Source organism: Maylandia zebra, linkage group LG16 (assembly GCF_041146795.1).
Source record: "Maylandia zebra isolate NMK-2024a linkage group LG16, Mzebra_GT3a, whole genome shotgun sequence".
Taxonomy (NCBI): domain Eukaryota; kingdom Metazoa; phylum Chordata; class Actinopteri; order Cichliformes; family Cichlidae; genus Maylandia; species Maylandia zebra.
This window is the reverse complement of record NC_135182.1, coordinates 34,214,989-34,234,547: the sequence shown is the minus strand read 5'-3', so window position 1 is coordinate 34,234,547 and position 19,559 is coordinate 34,214,989. Positions and strand designations below refer to the sequence as shown.

Below are 19,559 nucleotides of genomic sequence, written 5' to 3'. Positions count from 1 at the left end.
ACTGACTTTGTTTGGGCAGCTTTTCCTTTGTTTGGTTTGTTCTCAAATGATTAATAAATTTTTAACATAATAATTTGTAAAAAAAAAATTTTTTATCTCAATAATGCACTGAATAAAAGTGTATTCTCTACACAACAAATCTCACAAGTTATCTTTTTAATTGTGGTGACTGTTTGTTTGGATGCTTATCAACTAAAACCAAGATGAGCTCAGGCAGGACACGACGCTCTGCTCTTTCCTTTAAACACACAACAACACACACATGATATTTGCATAAAACAAAACACTGGCCAACACAGCAGAGAATGCAAAGCTGCAAATCTGACTCGAACACAACAGTGAATCCCACTTTTAGGTGTCACAGCGTGCTCATAACGAAGGAACGACACTGTTCTATTACTGTGTTCCACTCAGTGTATTTCTCTAAACCACTGTGACACCATCTGCCTCTGTAGCGGGCACAATGTATTTTACTTTCTTAATTAAAACCATTGCTTTTGGCTTCCCAACAATGTTTAGGTGGCTGATGGTATCAAATTAACGTGCACGTGAATGGCAGGACCCAAGGTTTCCCTGCAGATGAGATTGTGACAGGATGATCGATGTTATTAATTTCACCTGTCGCCAGGTTTTAATGTTGTGCTTGGTCATCGCGTTTGCAGCTCTTTAAAGTTGTTGGTACAAACCTGTTGCTTGGTGAAGCGGCTCGCTTTGGAAACTTAAATAATCTTAGCAAAGACAGCCACCGAGAGCCTAACCAGAAAACCTCTGGTTAGGCTCTCGGTAAGTGCCACTATGTTTGTCAAAACTAGTGCCTAAGATGGGTTTTTAAAAGTGTTTATATTTGATCTGAAAGGCCACACGTCCAAGCCGAGTGGAGAACAGGTTGTTGTACGATACAGTTGAGAGGTGATATTCTTCAAACAGGTGGGACGACTGTGCACGTATATTTTAAACAGTCTTTGCAGACAGACATTCGTGGAGTTGGACTCAGTTTTTTACAGGACCGGAAAAGCTTAACAAACAGTTGTGTGACAAAGAATTAGTGAACAGCTGGCGAGGTATGACACAAGTGTTGGTGCTAGCAATTCTCAGAAATGGTCTGAAGAAGGCCTGGTGAGGTTCAGAATGGGGTTTAAGGGCGATCATGTGCAGCAGAATTAAGACATGAAGGAAAAGTGGGACGTGCAAAGACGAGATATGCCCATCAAGAGCAAAATAACAATAAGCAGAGTCCTGTTAGAGGCAGAAAGATTATGGGCATCTCATTCTGTATATGGATCACTTTTCCCCTTAACTTCATTCTCCCTCTTTCTCGCTGAGAGCACTCACATGTTCACGGCACTCGTAATTTTAGACTTATCATCAGATTCAGCTGACATAGTCTGAGACATAATGCTAACCACTGAATGCTTCACCCTTAGCTGAACTGTAATATGAAACCTGTCTGCTAACCCTGAACTAAATATTTGACACTGTGGTCGCTGTCCCTTCCTCGGGTGTTTTGAAGCTATGAGCTTGTCAGTGGAAAAAGAAAATGAACATCTGCACAGCTGAAATACGCACTGGAAATATGTGGCAAATGTATGCACGCTCAGACTGTGACAGTCTAACAGCAGCATTCAGGCAAGCTTCCTCTACTCTTTGTCTTTTGTTTCCTGTAACTAATGCTCTGTGTAGGTGTTTTATATTTACAGAAAGAGAAAGTTATGAATCATCGCAGTACCGCTGAACTGCCACATTACTGCTCCACAACATTTCTGTCTAAAATGGGAATTTCGAAAGTTTTCCTCCCAAAACTCACTTTTGTTAATATCTAACAGAACACTTGGAAATGGCAAATCAAAACAAACCCTGCTGTGGAACTCGCCACAGTCATTTGTGCCATGACAGAAGCATTTATTTCTTTTAATTTTCCATGCTAGTTTTCTTTCACCAAAGAGTGCAGAATGGATGAAGGGGAAGGAGTCTGTCACTCGTTCAAAAAGGGCCTGGCACATAGAGAGAAGCTTTAATCTTCTCTCTCTGACGTGATCGTCTTTCATCTGACGGCTCAGGATTTGATTTGAATCCTTTCAAACATTTTGCACACAGAAGCAACTCAGTCACAGTGAAATGTGAAATGACAAAAGGTAAACACTTTATAGAATGACTCAGGGGGGAAAACGTCTCTGACAATTTGGCCATATTCACTGAATATTTTATAAACAATCAAAATGGTTGACACAGTTTACACAAACTGAAGTATGAAGCTCAGATTGGATCAAAGAACGCCGCCTGTCAGGTCCCCGTAACCAAGATTGTGGGAGCTGCTCTCATAAATCTGGGTCTCGGGCGAGTTTTTAATCGACTCTTCATCCAAAGTTAAATATAATTATAATAGAGGAGAAGCCAGTTTTAATGAATTTCATTTTGGAGGCTTTATTCAGAATCAACTGGTCTTTCAGATTCATCTTGCTGGCCATTGCAACCGTTTCTCCTGCTGGCCACAGAGCGGTCCCAAGCCGAAGCTGCTATGAGACTTTAGCAGCACGAGTTAGCCAAAAATAATGGCTGTCTCTTTCCGAGCAGTTACTTGTTTACACAGTTTATTGGTGTTATTGTGTCCAGGCAACAAGCATACGTGGGAACGCCAAGGACACACAACATAACAGTCCTGGGAACCATAATAAAGCTTTTTTTTTTCACTAAAATGGTTGTAAAAACAGAGGAAGATAAAATGAAACTGCGACACAGAAGCTGAAATAGATATGAACTCAACACTAATTTATTACCTCGTAAAAATGATGAATGGAACACGACAATTGTTTGTGGTTGGATAACAACTCGCTTAAATCTTGTGGAACATTTGTGGCTCATCATGATTGCTAAACGCTGCGAACAATTTCAAATGTGTGCATCTGCTCTTTGTTTTGATAGTTTGCATATTTTGTTTTTAAATCTGCAAAGACTGTTTAAAAGTGATGCTGGGGATGGACCAGTCCATCTATACCAGGCAGGCAGCGCTAACATATAGACATAGACATCCATTTGCACCTGTGAGCAATTTAGCAATAAATAAATGACACGTTAACTGCAATAACCAGCAATAACCACTGTGCTGCCACATACTGTCCAGTCATTAAGCAAAATTAATAAGACGGATATGCTAATTATGCAATTTTACTGATAGTAATTGATAGTACTGAAAAGCTAGTGGGGTGGCTGTAGCTCAGGAGGTAGAGCAGGTCATCTACTGGAAGGCTGGTGGTTCCATCCCCCCAGCTCTGCATGCCAAATATCCTTGGGCAAGATATTAACCCTAAGTTCTCCAATGCATGCATCCAAGTATGAAAGTTAGTAAGCACTTAAAATCATAAAAAAGTGAATGCGGCATGTTGTATTAAGCGCTTCGAGTACTCTTTCAAGTAGAAAAACGCTCGATAAGAATCAGTCCATTTACCATTGTTTTAAGTATGAATTTGGCCTATAGCAGATGCAGACACTGATATCGTTTCTGTTTGTGTATCATGTTTTTTTATAACTATTTCTCGTCTCGTGCCAAGAAAATAAAGAAATCTTCTTTCTACGCTGACGTGAACAACAGAATCGTCAACAGCTGACATTTCCAAATGCATCGTTGCTTGGCGATTGGCCCATATCGGTCAACAGAGCCAATATTGGCCAATAGCAACGTCCAGCCAAGTTATCAGTCTTCACTTAAACCCGACAGCTGGTATGAAGTGTTTGTGCTGATATGTGCTGCTGTGCGTGATGGTCCGAGCCGCCCTGTCATGTTTTTTTAGAAAGATGAGGCTCTTTCCTGGCAAAACTTCCACATGAGTCATACTTGTTATTTTTTTAAATTGTGCTGTTTTTGAACTTTAACATTTAGCATGCTTGCTGTAACCTGTGGAGTCTGAGATGTGTTTCGTGTTTTATACAGTTTCTCTGAGCTTTGCATGGTCTGACCTTGGTGTCGGTTTGCTGGGACGTCCACTTCTGGGTAGACTGATGACTGTTGTGAATGTTTTCCACTCATGAATAATCTTTCTCACTGCAGGATAATGGACTTCAAATTGTTTGGAAATGGCCTTTTAGCCCTTCCAGATTGATGGGCAGCAACAATTGCTTCTGTAAGGTCATTGCTGATGTGTTTCTTTCTTGGGATTGTGTTTACGCACACCTGAATGCTCCAGACCAGCAAACTACCCAAAACCTCTGATGCTCACACTTGCTGATGATCAACGAATCAAGTGCATGTCAGGAGGAGCACCTGGCTGTACTCACCCTCTTAATTCCTACAGAAGCAGTAAGGGTGCACTTAGTTTTCCACACATATTGGCTCAGTTTTTCCCAAATAAATAAATGACACGGTAACCTCTTACAGAACCAGATGGTTTTTTATTAAGTCCTGATATGAAAATCTTTAGTATTTAAAAAAGATGTAAATTCTTTTGACAAGAAACCATTTTCTTTAGTATGATTTCAGCAAATGTTTATCCCACCACCTGAAGGAGAAAGCAGAATTTTTAGATGATGAAATTCTGCCTTTTTCTTCAGCAGATAAGCAGTTTGCTTCATCAGTGTGGAAAGGTTTATCCGTCCAGTGAGATGTTGTGTTCGGTTGGCTGACATCCACGAGCCCCAGCAGGCACGGATCTTTTTTGATGCAAGAGTGTGAACACAAGGGAACACAAGGGGGTGAGAGACAGAAAGAGCACAAGTTCGACCCGACTGCTCCAGACACCTTTTCAGCAGTCTGTGATGCTGCCACCAGAGACAATAATGATAATATTTCTGTCAGGTTTTCGCCTCGCTCCTCAGCTGAGCTATCAAATATCTGGATAGATTGTGCAAAAGCTTTTCTGTCTCCGTTCTGCTTGGACAGGGTGCGTATTTCTAATATGAAGGACTCAAGGGAGCATTTTTAAGAAGCTTCATAGAGCAGCAGATAGCGGGGGAGGCGAGCAAGAGCTCGAATCGCTTTAACGAGACAGAAAGAGATAAGCGAGGTAGGTGTGGCCCGGCTGTGAAAGTTTTAATCGCGCTGATTTAGAATTGTGTCTGTTTTGTAAAGTGTGCGTTTGGTGTGTGTCTGTGTGCATCCTGTGCAACAAGCCCACCCACTGGACCTCAGCTAATTAGATAGATGGTGAATGAGCCAAAGACAGCCAACAAAAGTAGCCATGCCCTGTTTGATGGAGCTGTTTTTCATACGGTTATCTAATAATCATGCGTAATACTAGATAACTTCCCTCGTGCACTTCTTCATCTGTGTGAGTTCATCTCCTTCTGCGGCTTCTCTATTTATAAGGAAAGTTAAGATATCCTCTTTCTGATTAAATAACTCTGCCTCACGCTTCAGTGGGATGTCTTCAAGCGAGCAAAGCTCACAATTAGGGCTGGGCCATATCATACTGTTCACGGTAATACCGGTATAATGTTCGGCAACGACAAGAAAATGAAATATCGCGATAGAATATGGGTAAAACGCGCATGCACAGTGCCTTTGTTTTCATATGCACATGGTGGAAAAAGCATGGCGGCGACGCAGAATGAGAAGGACGAAAGCGGATCGTTGAATGAAAAAGATGAACCAGAATTGGTTTGTAAAAATGTTGCAACTTCAGTTTTGTGGAACTGGTTTAGCTTTCGTCCGTCAGATACAAAACAAAGCACTATTTTTGGTAGAGCATACTAGCAGGCCGTCGTTATTACCGTGTTTTTTGGAAAAATCGTCAGAGCCCCTTATAATCCCGTGTGCCTTATGTATGAATTCTGGTTGTGTTTACTGACCTCGAAACGATTTTATGTACACGGCGCTGGAAAATCTGTCAAATGTTTTAGTATGACTTTGCTAAGCTACGAAGCCGCACCGCTTGATGGATTGTCGGAGCATTACGGCTATCGTAGGCAGGAGCCTCGCGGAGTGATACGTACTGTGCTTCAACATAATATTACCGTATTGTGTGTGTATAACCTCTTTTTAAGTTTTGTGGATATTATACATGGTTATGCTGAGGATATGTCGGCCACTTTCCACTGGAAATGCCTTTTAGTTAAACTGTCAGCAAGGAATTTGCATTTGCACTGTTAAATTTTTATATAACTTTAATGCACATAAAAAACAGCTGCTTGTTTAAGTGAAAATACATTGATGGGTTTTCTTTGCACTAATAAAGTTGTGGAGTTGTAAAGTGTTTTGTCTAGTGTCAATTATATCGTCAGTTATATCATTATCGCAAATTTTCAAATGTATATCGTGATAAATATTTTTGGTCATATCGCCCTGCTCTACTCACAATGGGAAACACAGATAATAGCCCAAGGCCCCTCTTATGCACTCCATATGAGTGTTTCCAGTATTTAGCTTTTCAAATCTCCTTGTAGTACAGAAAGCTGCAGCAAAAGCAGTTTACTGTACCAGAGTCAATATGTGCTAACCCATGGAAGGCCTATTTTTAACTTTTCTTTCGAGAGCCCATTTAACACTCGTTTGAGAGGATTAGTGAGCCTAAAGGCTCTGCCATGATTGGCGAGCAGTAGGAACAGATCCGTGTTTGCCTACAGTTTTTACGAGAGGGGATCTGAAGAGGTGCAAAGTGTCAAGGATCACTAACGATCAGATCTTCTTAATTAGCTATAGGATCGGTGGTTATGCAAGAGAGCAGCCATCTTTCTGGTCGGGGGTGCTTTTCTAATGAATAGGCTGCCTGTTTGTGTGTATGTGAGCGAGCATTCACAGTCCATTTAATTCAGTTGTTGAACCCACTCTCCAAACCGAATGCTGGTATCGATTCTGTTTTGCATTTCCATAAAGCTGGCCGATGACACGCAGTGATGAATGATTTTTGAAAGTTCAGGTGTTGGCATTTCTGTCTGATTATTCTTTTGCTATAGCAAAATATAGCTGAGGTCAGAACTGTAGAAGGTAAAAGAAGGCCAATTTCAACAGTACGTGTCAGTTTTTCTACATGATAAAAAAAATGCTGCTGTGGTAAATAAATGAAATCTGTCAGAATGAAGAAATTAATGGGTAGAATTACAGGAAAGGTTCTGGCAGCTAATTGGCCAGATTTCTCTATATCCTGTACCGTTGACCCATTGTGGGAAAAAAAGGAGACTTTTCTGTCATTTAACTATTTATCTGTTACTTTCGTGTAGTATGAATGGCCATAGAGAAGATCTTAATCAGTAGAAGAAGATGTAAAACATATAAAAATACCTTTAAATCCCCAAATCTATGTCCGCCTTCACATTTTCCAAAACCATCCAGTGGGCTGGACTGGAGTCTTTGCAATCACCCGTTGTGAGGGATAAATGAGTATTCGCTGAGCAGTTGCAAAAAGCTGAGGGGGTTGATGGTCAAAGCTCCAGATGGGTCGATAAGTGACCCACCTTTCACTAGGGAAAACATGTTGCCCTACTGGCTGTCAAAAACCTTGCAATTGTTTTGGTTACTATTTCTGTGGTCGCCAACTGAGTGGAAGTGAGGACTGTACCAACCGTGGAAATCTGTTAGCAACCAAAGGAGGTTTTTGGTGCACCACTTTCTCTGCAGTCGACCTCCAGGAGCCACTGCAGGCTAGCCTGAGAATACACATTTAGTTTGTGTCGTTATCCAATACAGTGGACAAACTTTGGGCAACGTGTGCAGGACATCATGAATCATGTGCATGTCAGTGCGTGTGTAGAAATCGCTGTGGTCAGGAAAAATATGCTGTTGTGAGCTCTTGGCAGACAACATTATTATATCATATTATCCACAAATAATGTGGTTTTAGCTGGTTTATTAGACAACAATGAGGTTTCTGTACATCTGACACAAATCAACATCCGCATTCATTTAGAGTTAGATGTCTGCAAATTATTATAAAATGAACATATTTATAATTTCAAGCCAATTTTAGTCAACATTTATTCATTACTGTTGAAAAGTGAACAAGAAGAGTTTTTGGAGCATTGCATTAGATTACTTTGATTTCTCAAACTAACATTTATATTTTTAATCAAGTTTCATTTACAAGGCTTAATTGCATTTGGTGTTGTAGACTAAAATCTGTGTTGAGAAGCGTCATAGGGGTTTGAGTGTGTCGCTGACAGACGATCCATTATGAAAAAGAATCAGAAAGTGTGAACATAACTCCTCTTCCTCTTCTAGTCCTCGAACTAAGAAACAGAGAGCAGGTTTCACTGCCCATTTGTCTGGCCCAACACTCTCATATATTACATTTAACCTCACAGAGCAGTGACATAGTAAGCCTGTCGCAGCGGCTCACTCAGCCAGTGAATCAGGCTGCAGCTTTCTTTTGAAGATTTTTTTCCCTCTGCGGCATTTCTGCTTCACATGACGATACGTCAAAGTGGTCGTGTGCAGGATCCAAGCCCACGGCATCAAGCGCCTGAGACGTAGCAGTCATGTAATGCCACCAACAAGCCTGAAAGCTATTTCTCCAAACATTTATCCTACCAGGCTGGTCAAATAGTAACACATTGGTATTTATAGTAATGACCTGAGGTAGAAGTGGCTGAGTGATGGGACACGCAGTGCATGCTTTTTGTGCTCAGGAGCTCTCTTACAGGAAAACTGCTGAGCTGCTGGCACATTTTATGGTTTCTGGGGTTAAGAAGCTCTACTAAAATCTTCTGCTGGACTTCACTCACACAGAATTATCTTTTACCATGGAGTCCAACTTTGTTTGACAGTCCTCTGACTCTTTCTGTGGTCTATGTTGAAATACACGTTTGATTTGGACATTCTTGTGTGACCAGAATGAATCACAACAACTTTAATTATCCGCTTAAATTTCCCAATACACAGTGCTTTTGTTTATCCCAGCATTCATGTGAGGCTGAAGACAATTCCATGGGCAAATAAGCAAACTTGAACTCACAAAGCTGAGACGGTGGACATGAGAAAATCGTGTCTATGCACTTTAGTCTGTCAGTTTGGACAGCTGTAAAAAAAACATCTGTAGGATCTTAAAATTGTTCAATACAGGACAGATGTGCTTGAACACTACAAGCACCTCTGGTAGCTGTGAAGCTTTTTCTGAGGCTCCAGATCACTGACAGATGGCTCATCAGATACAGAACCAGTCAGAGACACGCTGCTCGGTCCTTCCTGAATGATCCTACGACCCCCTGATCTAAATCCATAACTCTTTTGTCTTATCACTGCTGAGGATTAGTTTGCTGCTAATGTTACAACTTTATCTCACATGGCAGAGTACATATAGAACTTACTTTCAGTATTTTCTTATTTTCAGTCCAGATAATGTTTTTATTTTTAATAAGGGTGCTATATAAAACTGTTTTATCAAACGTCAGAGTTTTCAGTAGTTCATGAACAATAGGATCCAGTCAGTGCTGCGTGCCTGTGATGATGGTATTAGGAACATCATAATGAGCCAAAAGCAGAAATAAAAAACATCTGAAAGCAAGAGTTTAGGGCAGCCTGAAGACGGCTTACTATTATTGAAAGTTTTTCCCCCTGGGATTAATAATTTATTCTAATTCTAATTCTTACTGACTCTCAGGGAAACTCGCACATGTAGTGGATTTATTTGAAACTTTACCCATTTTTAATATGAGCTATTAAATGTGAATACATTTAACTGTGTGTTCACTCACTGACCACTGATCGAATTAGCCAATCACATGGCAGCAACCCAGTTCCTTTCGTCATGTAGACGTGGTCAAGACTAACAGAGCATCTGAATAAATAAACAAAGGTGATTTAAGTGACTTTGAACTGGATGGCTGTTAGTCCCAGACTAACTGGTCTATTTTAAAAGCTGGGATTTTCCCACACAGCCATCTGTAGCGTTTACAGAGGATCATCCATGAAAGACAAGATATCCAGTGAGTGGCATTTCTGTGGGTGAAAATATCCTGTTGATGCCAGAAGTTGGAGGAGAAAAGCCAGACAGCTCCGGGCTGATAGGAGGGCAACAGTAACGCTCTGAACACACAACCTGGCAAACCTTGAAGCAGATGAGCTAGAGCAGCAGAAGACCAGACTGGATGTGGATGTGCCACTGACATCGAAATCATGTCATGTCAGTAAAGACCAAAGATAATAAGGAAAAAACATAATCTCCTTTACTTTCTAAGAAATGATTTTTGAAAACACAGTACACTGATCTGTGTCAGTGAAATGCATATTTTGCCTAGCTAGCTAGCTCCTGTGTTCACTGAGATATTCAACATCTCTTTATCTCAGTCGGTGATCCCCACATGCTTCAAAGAGTCCATCATTGTTCCTGTCCCGAAGAAACCCCACCCTGCTTCTCTCAATGACTATCGCCCTGTAGCCCTCACCTCAGTAGTGATGAAGTGCTTTGAACGCCTGGTCAGAGACTTCATCATTTCTTCACTACCAGACACACTGGACCCACTACAGTTCGCTTACCGTCCAAATCGTTCCACAGACGATGCCATCTCTCATCTCCTCCACACATCACTCACTCACTTGGACACTAGAAGGGGGAATTATGTTAAAATGCTCTTCATAGACTACAGCTCTGCATTTAACACCATAATTCCCCCCACACTCACCACCAAGCTGGAGCATCTGGGACTCAGCTCATCTATGTGTCAGTGGATCTCCAACTTCCTAACTGGCAGACCACAGGCAGTAAGGATGGGCGGACATGTCTCAGCCTCCACCACTCTCAGCACTGGAGCCCCCCAGGGGTGTGTTCTGAGCCCCCTGCTGTACTCTTTGTACACATATGACTGTGTGGCCACTACCAGCTCCACCACCATCATCAAGTTTGCTGACGACACCGTCGTGGTGGGCCTGATCTCTGATAACAACGAGACGGCCTACCTGAAGGAGATTAGGAATCTGGAGAACTGGTGCCAGAGGAACAACCTCCTTCTAAACGTCAGTAAGACAAAGGAGCTGATAGTGGACTTCAGCACTAAGCAGGAGAGGAACTACCAGACCCCCGTCATCAACGAGTGCCCAGTGGAGAGAGTGGACAGCTTCAAATACCTCGGAGTTCACATCACGCAGGACCTGTCATGGTCCTGTCACATCAACACCGTGGTGAAAAAGGCCCGACAGCGTCTCTACCACCTCAGACGCTTGAGAGACTTCCAACTGCCCTCCAAGGTGCTCAGGAACTTTTACTCGTGCACCATAGAGAGCATCCTGGCGGGAAACATCTTAACCTGGTTCGGGAACAGCACCATGCAGGACAGACGAGCTCTACAGAGGGTTGTGCGGTCAGCTGAGCGCACCATCCGCTCCGAGCTCCCTGACCTGCACTCAATCTACAGCAGGCGGTGCTGGACCAAGGCCAGGAAGATGGTGAAGGACCTCAGCCATCCCAACAACAGACTGTTCTCTCTGTTGAGGTCAGGAAAGCGATTCCGCTCCCTGAAGACCAACACAGAGAGACTGAGGAGGAGCTTCTTCCCGCAGGCGATACGGTCTCTCAATCACACCACCACACAGTACTGACCCACACATATGGTTCTTACACACACACTGGACTTTCTGGACTTTGGTTTTGCACAACACTGGTCACTATATTCTTCATTTCCAGTTAATACTTGTACAGCTGCTGTTATTGTGTATATATTTATTTATATTTAGATTTCTTCATACATTCTTATATAGTTCTATATTGTGTATTGTGTATTTTGTTGTACAGTTATTTTATTTTCAACTTTAATTTATATATTTTATCTTATTCTTCCCAGTTAAATTTACCCTTCATTCTAATTTGTGTTGTACAGTTATTTCATTTTTAACCTTAATTTATATTTTATTCCTTCCTAGTTAAATTTACCCTTTTTAATTTTTCATATTTATTTCCCATCTTATTCATAGCCTTTTCCTTTTTTGTTCTCTTTAGGTCACGAGCAGTTGTCCAAGCATTTCACTACATATCGTACTGTGTATGACTGTGTACGTGACAAATAAAATTTGAATTTGAATTTGAATTTGATACTTTTTTTAAGTAATGTGATGTGAAGTAATGTGGTAATCTTGATGCTGTATGTTTATTGCATTTATATTTTGTACATTTTTACAGTGCAGGTGCACATACAGGTATAGAAAAGGTGGGTTTGCATTTGCTGAGAAGAGCTTTGCTGGCCAGTCTTCCTCCACCTTAATAGGCTTTAAATAATACATGTAGCATTTCGGGGTGAGGATTTCTGGTGGCGTTTGGTTTCCGCACAGATCGTTTGATCTGTGACCTTTAATTCCTCAGTTCTGTTTGTGACAATGGCTTCAGATTTCCCAGCCTTGCAGTGTTGCAGTTAACGCTGCGGATTAGATTTTTACAGCCATTTCATCCATGAAAATCCTCTCTCATAGGTCAAAATGTAAAATAACCCACGTTAGAAATTTACGTCGGGTTTTCCGTAAAGGTTGCAACTGGGAAAAAAAACTCTATTAAGGTTGAATTACACGCTGGAGCTCAAATGAATCGCCTTCCATGAGCCCTTTTTTAAACTGTTTCCCTCTTTAGTGTTTGTGATGCATAACTCACCGATTTACTGAAGGGGATTTAATGTCAAATTGAGCGAGTCAGGGCAGAAAATCCCAAATTGGACCAAATGAGAGCAACGTGTTTTGCACATTTTGGAATTTGGACATGTAATTGCAGCTAATTTGCCTGTCATGCAATGGAATTAAACATGAAAGTAAATCAAGATGCAGAAATATCCTTACGCCACTGTAACGGTTACACAGTGTTGAAATGAATATTGATTATATATGGGAGACATTTATGCTTTACTTCACACAAGACCACATCAACCAGCTATAGTAATAAAAAGCCAAATCCAGAGGGTGTAAATTTCTTCTCTGTGAGTGATCAAGTCAAGGCAGATCTAAGCCGCAGTTTCAATAAAACCAGCATCCCTTCGGACGAGGTGAGATGAGTTTAATCTCACGCCACGCTGTAGCTCTGCGGCTGCTGGTAAATCTGGACAAATAGCCCGCTGCTCCACAGTGATCACCTGATTTAACAGCTCATCTGTTCTGCGATCCCCCTGCTTCATATATCATTTTTACTTCAGGTAACAGAGGTACAACATTACCTTCATCATCCTTCACCTTTAGTTTATTAGAGTCATTCAGAGTTTGCCATATGGAAATGAGCTTAATTGATAAAAGCACTCACCCCATCCTCTTAGTGATTTTAGAGAAAGGTTCTCACAAAACTGTAAACAAAAATATCAATAAAGCTAATTTCTTTTTATATAATGAGACTTAAAAACAAAATTAGACGATGTTTACTCATCCTCTAAGGCAATCAGTCCTAGGTGTTCTGCAGTGAGATGAATGAAAAATGGCAGAGAGAATTGAATGTGCACATTTCACACAATAAATACAGTGAAGCACAAACTAACGGTGCTTTTCTCTCTCAGGTAAAACTCCACCAAAGATGCTGGAACTGGTTTCACACCTTGCTTTTTTGTTTGTTTCTTTGTGAAAGACATACACAGAGACATGCATACATAGCTCAGCTTTTGTTTGGCATAATTTTGTACTTCTGGGGAACATGAAAGTGATTGCTTTGACATTAATCATGAAGACATGAGTGCAACAACACACCCACTGCTGTGAAAATGGAGAACATCTTTGGATAAATCCAACACCGGGGAAAAAATAGCATTAAGATACGATGCAATTTTTCACCGCAGGGGGAAAAATGCATGAAGCTGTCTTCTTTCTTACCTCTCCACATTTGTCTGTTGTATAGTTGTTCATGACGGGTGTGTGTGCACTTATGGATTTGTGTGCGTGTTTGTTTACGCCTGTCTTGGATATACATCTGCGCATTTGCAAAGCAGCAACCCAGTTTTAACTGTTACGCCTCAGCAGCTAATGAGCATCACTCAGGCGCCGCTAGTAAACGAAGCGTGTCCGAGTGTGCATGCGTGTCTTTGTGTGTCTGCGGTTGTGTTGTGTTGTCTTGCAACATGGAGCCAGTATTTCAGCACCTTGGTATGAGCTGCAGTAGGTGCCACATGCACACACGTGTTAGCTCATGCTGTCATGCTTGACACCCACAAACCCACAAAACTCAAAAGGATCAGCGTCCACCTCGCGTACGTGTGAACACGTTCGTGTATTAGACTAGAATAGAATAGTCCTTTAATTGTCCCACAAGGGGAAATTTGGGTGTAACAGCAGCAAGAAAGACACATATACAAACAAACAGTACACAAGACAAAGAACAGAAACATACACAATTTTTACATATTTACCCATGCTCTCCCTTATAACAGAGCAGCGCCCTGAAGCAAAACACTCAGTGCTCAGTTGTGTTAATGTGCCAACAGGTCGTTGTGCATCTACAGCGTATTTAAGGAAGTAACATGAGTGGGATAAAGAAACTATACCAGTCTCGTGGCTTTGGAGAAAATCAGTGAGCTGTCAGCTTTAACAGCCTTTGAATGCTTATAAGTACAATGAAGATATTAAAAACGAGTTCTCCCCCTTAAAAACAGGAAATGCTTATGTTATGATGTGTTTCCTACTACCTCAGAGAGAGAGCCGTATGTTGACTGGAATTATATTACCATGTGCCAAGTGATAGATGCTGCTGGTGGAACTGGATGTGTCTTCCCATTAAACTATAAACATTAAGACTCTCGGGAAGCGTGTGTAAGTTATTCTCATAAAAATTTACACCGATCATAAAATATCTTAAAGTACTGCACCTCTCAAATTTATTCAGCGCCAACATCCTGACATAAACTGTTACATGGTGCAACAACATGAATACATTCATAAGTGTGGAATCGAACGGCGGCGTGCAAACACACATTATACGGTACATATCCTATCAGACAAAAGTAAGATAAGATAAGATAAGATAGAACTTTATTAATCCCTCGGGTGTGTTCCTCTGGGAAATTCGACTTCCAAAAAAAGCACAGCAACGACCGAAGTAGCTCTGCCTGAGACCGTTGCACATATCCAAAAGGAAATAATGCCAGTTTCCTGCTTATGGTTTAGATGTTAACACTTAACAAAAGTACAGCGCTGCGCAGACGCCCGTCATTTCTTTAAACTTTGCTGGGAAAATGGGAAATGGGTAGAAGCGATTTACTGAAACGTGCATGGAAATACAGTTTACAAGTTACAATTTTAAGGAGCTTGAACGTGAATATTTGCTACGACCGCCTTCATTCTTCAGCACAGCCTGAACTCTCTTTGGCAGCTTTCTCATAATTTCTCTAAGTATTCTTCAGGAATAATTCTCCAGGCTTTTTCAAGGACACTCAGAGCTCGTCCTTGGATTTTAGCTGCCTTTTGTTCCGTTTTCTGCCACTGATCACTTGCAAGGACATGACTGAAAACAAGGTAAAAAGCAGCTAATGTCCAAAGAAGACCTTCAGAAAGCCTGAGAGTTGTTGCTCGAGAATATATAGTTTTTAAATTAGAAGAAAGTCTGGCTCCTTGGAAACAAACTAGAAAGAAATGATGGGTGGCTCAAGATTTTTGCACAGTTTCATACTGTATTTTCAGTTCTTGATGCATTTCATCAAAGACTTTTGCGTTAACTCAGTAGAAACTTAAACAAATGTGTTACATCAGAATAACTTATTTGTGACTGGATGTCATTAAGTGGCCATTGCGTAAAATTAGGCTCTTCTCTCTGCTGTTGTTTTTCCTCAGTTAATGTTTCACCAAAGATTTCCTAATAGACTACTGATACCTTAGAGCAGCTTCACTGAACCACCTATACGTTTAATCTGTCGCTGTGCAGAAAAGGATCTTTGCATGCTCTGCGTAAACACAGGAACAATCAAATTAATGAAATTAAGGAAAGCTAGCATGCACACACTTTACCACCAAAGCTCTCATCTTAATTTTAGATGATTAGTTTTGTGAAGTGAGTCTGCTGACACTTAATGCTCAATATGCTTCCTGTTCTGGATGCACTGTATGTATATGGATGAAATTTGATCCCAGGCTTTTGCATTAACTTAATATTAAACTGGTAATAGGTATTCCTGTTACCGCTTATTTGTGACTGGATCGAATGTCTCATATACACCCTCTTTTTTTTCTTTTACCGTTCGTTGATAGTGTTAGAACAGAAAGAGTAAGCTTTGTATTTATAATGCGAGCTCTGAACTCGTGTCAGCTTTGCTTCGTTCTTTAGTTTGACCAAACGGCTTCCTTGGCCTTGTGCTCAGCTGCGTTGGTGCTGTTTGGTGCCACATCGTCAGCTATTTGACTCTGAATTTAATATTTAACTCCAATAATCAGCTTTCGCTCTGTCTGTGAAACAGACTCGGCCACATGCTTGAGCAGACACGCCGGTGTTTTTACAGCCATCTTTCATATCACAAAGACAACTTGTTACATTTTTTTATTATTTTTTCACTGAAACTGTGGCAACACATCATTTCCACTGAAAAAGAAAGAGATCTCAGCTGTTTGTAGGAGCAGCAGTGGCCTTCACTGGTTCTGCTGCGGGCAGAACAGCAGAACTGGCTTAGTATCAGCTCTCTGATGGGGTTACAGAAGAGGAAAAATACAACAACTCTGCAATGTTTTATTTAACTTTACATATTTTGCTTTGAATATTTTGGCTAAACCCTGCTGCCTGTACTTTATTAAAGGAAAGCAAATTTGCGATTCCAACCAGATGAAGCAACAGCAACAAGCATGCGCAAAAATAAAAATAAAGAAGCAGTTTAGACATACTCGTAGTCATATGATAGATATTATTAAGGGCATAAATAAATGACAATACCATCATGCAATTACCAGAAACAAGACTGTCAAACAAATCCTGTCTCTATAGACAAACTGACAACTGAGAATAAAACCACATTTCACTCACTGTGTACAAATATTACTGCGTACTTTTTCAATGGATTTGCTAAAGATCTCCAAAAACTCATCTATAAGCAAACACAAGACTGTACTCGTTCACATAAAGGTTGTTTATAGTGCAGTCTGGAAGAGTCTCTGCAGTCTGCAGTAGAGATGGACCGATCCGATATTACGTATCGGTATCGGTCCGATACTGACCTAAATTACTGGATCGGATATCGGAGAAAAATAAAAAATGTAATCCGATCCATTAAATATCACGAAAGCACCTCACAAAACTTGCAACACGCCGTAACTCGCCTCAGAACCTTAGCACGTCGGAGCAGTATGCATCACGTGATAGAGCGGCTGTGGCATGCGGGACCTGTCGGTGGTCTGGATAGCATGTGGAGCTTCGCTAGCAACCTGGCATTTCATCTCCGACAAAGTTATCCCCGAGAGAAGTAAAGCAAGTGTGTAAGTCCATCTCTGAATGTTTGTAAAGCATTCCCACGTTAAGCTTAACGAGCGACTGCCTCTCGCTCTCCGGCTGCTACTTCAATCGTGAAACTGCTTAAATGATCAGCTGATCGGCTTTTCCGTCTTTCTTGTTTGTTTTTGGCCCACTTTGCACCAGAAAGAGGAAACCAGCGGCTGAACAACAGCAGCACGTTTAAGCTTGATAAGCTGTTATTAGAATTTATTTAATATTACTTTCTACACCAGGATCTTTTTCTACGTAGCTGACGCTGGTAACTGTGCAGGGGCGGATCTAGCAAAGTTTAGCCAGGGGGGCCGATAGGGCATTAACTGGGAAAAGGGGGCACAAAGACATACTTTTCTTTCTTATTCTCATTTAAAATGTCTAGCTTTTAATAAATAATTATCTGACACCCAAAGTTTTAATTTGATGTAAAACGAATAGAAGTCAATTACTGTATATAGTGACTATTAAGTCTAATATATATACCCTAGTAAGCTATAGTACTTTTTCCTTTGGGAAGGTACCATCTGTGCAGTCTGCAATTTTGTTGAAGAAAGATGTTGAATCTATTTAATATTTCTGTGCATTTTTTTTCACACTGCATCAAATTAAGGTTGATTACGTCGATTAAGCATCATGAGGTGGTGCGTGAGGGGTGGTTCCCTATTTTTTATTTATTTATTTTTGTTGTTGCTGGGAGTTGGAACCCTATTAGTTAGGTTGCTTAATATTTACGCTAAGTACTCTTTAAAATACCAGAATAGGGAGGATGGTGTAGGTCTAAGTTTATTAGATTGATCAGTATTGCTGAACTATGAAATATTTTTTTTGTATACAGGTATAACAGAATAGCTTTAGTGTAGTTGTTGTTTTAAACTTGAGTATGAACTTGCAGACTTGCAAAATGCAGCAAGATATTTTAAAAAACAGTTTTGTTGATTAAAAAACACTATATCGGATTCATATCGGTATCGGGAGATATCCAAATTTATGATATCGGTATCTGTATCGGACATAAAAAAGTGGTATCGTGCCATCTCTAGTCTGCAGTGACGCAGATGCTCAAAAATGGCAAAAGTGATGCAGCGGTGCCATCGATGAAGCCAGACCCTACATCACGCTTCATTTATTACCTCAACAAATCCTTTCCCTACAACATGTATAATCTGAAGTCTGAAATCTTATTTATGATGTCAGTTTTGTAAATGATTGCGTTCAGTGTAGGAAAAATGCAGCAGTGTTATTGTATTTATTTCATTTGTTATTTATTGTCTACTTGGTATCATATGAGGGCGGAGTTGATTGGCCAACATTTCTACACGGTTACAATTATATTTCCACCTGTTGCTTTGGCATGTTCTTGACAGCGTTTGACTTTGTTTTTTGTTTTTCCATGTGGACGAGATTTTTGTTTTTTTTAAACGAAAACGGAAAATCTCAGCTTACAAAAATACCCTTGTACGTGTGGACGTAGCCTTATTCTTCCTTTTTGGTGTCGTCATAAAAACAGTTGGAAATGTAGCTCCCAAATCAGCGGGTGATGTAGTAGTGGCAACGTCCATCTTCTTGTTACAGTTTAGGAACTTGCAACACTGTAGCTATGTTTGATTTGGATCACTTGATGGGATCACCAGTGCATTCAGACAGGGATTAATTAATGCAGAGAGCATCATGTTTTTACTAAGCTGGGGTAAAAATAATCCATAGGCTGAAATGCTTTAACTTCATACTTGTTCCCCAAATACTAACCACAACAATGCGTGCCAAAACATCACTTTCATACGGTGGCCCTGAGAGGCCAAATGGACTGCAACTTAAGAAACCACCAGCAATAAGAAAAACGCTGCAAAAGCACACAAAACACAGCAGAAATAGGAAAAATGACAACGGAAATGGGAAAAAACAGATTTCCAAAAGCACAAGGGAAGTGTTTCTGGGGAGACAATAACCCGACGGACCAGTTGCAGGAAACCAAAACATGCTATGTGTGTTTTATCATGATTCATATAATACTGATGATGGATTTTTAGGCTAATAGTTAGGCTAACACACTTACCTCTCATCTTTTCTTTCGTTCAAGATCCTCCACTTCGTCTAAGTGTCTCCCAGCGCAATTCTTAGCATATTTTGGTTCCTGCAACTGGTCCATCGGGTTATTATCTCCCCAGAAACACTTCCCTTCTGCTTTTTGGAAATCAGTTATTTCCTATTTGCGTTGTGTTTTGTGTGCTTTATATATATGTGTATATATATATATATATATATATATATATATATATATATATATAT

General features: G+C 40.6%; 1 protein-coding gene across 2 annotated transcripts in view; it reads left to right on the top strand.

Annotated features, from left to right (window-relative positions):
* ramp1 (receptor activity modifying protein 1) overlaps positions 1-19,559 on the top strand; it is a 63,896-nt gene that overhangs the window by 1,205 nt on the left and 43,132 nt on the right. The window lies entirely within an intron of this gene.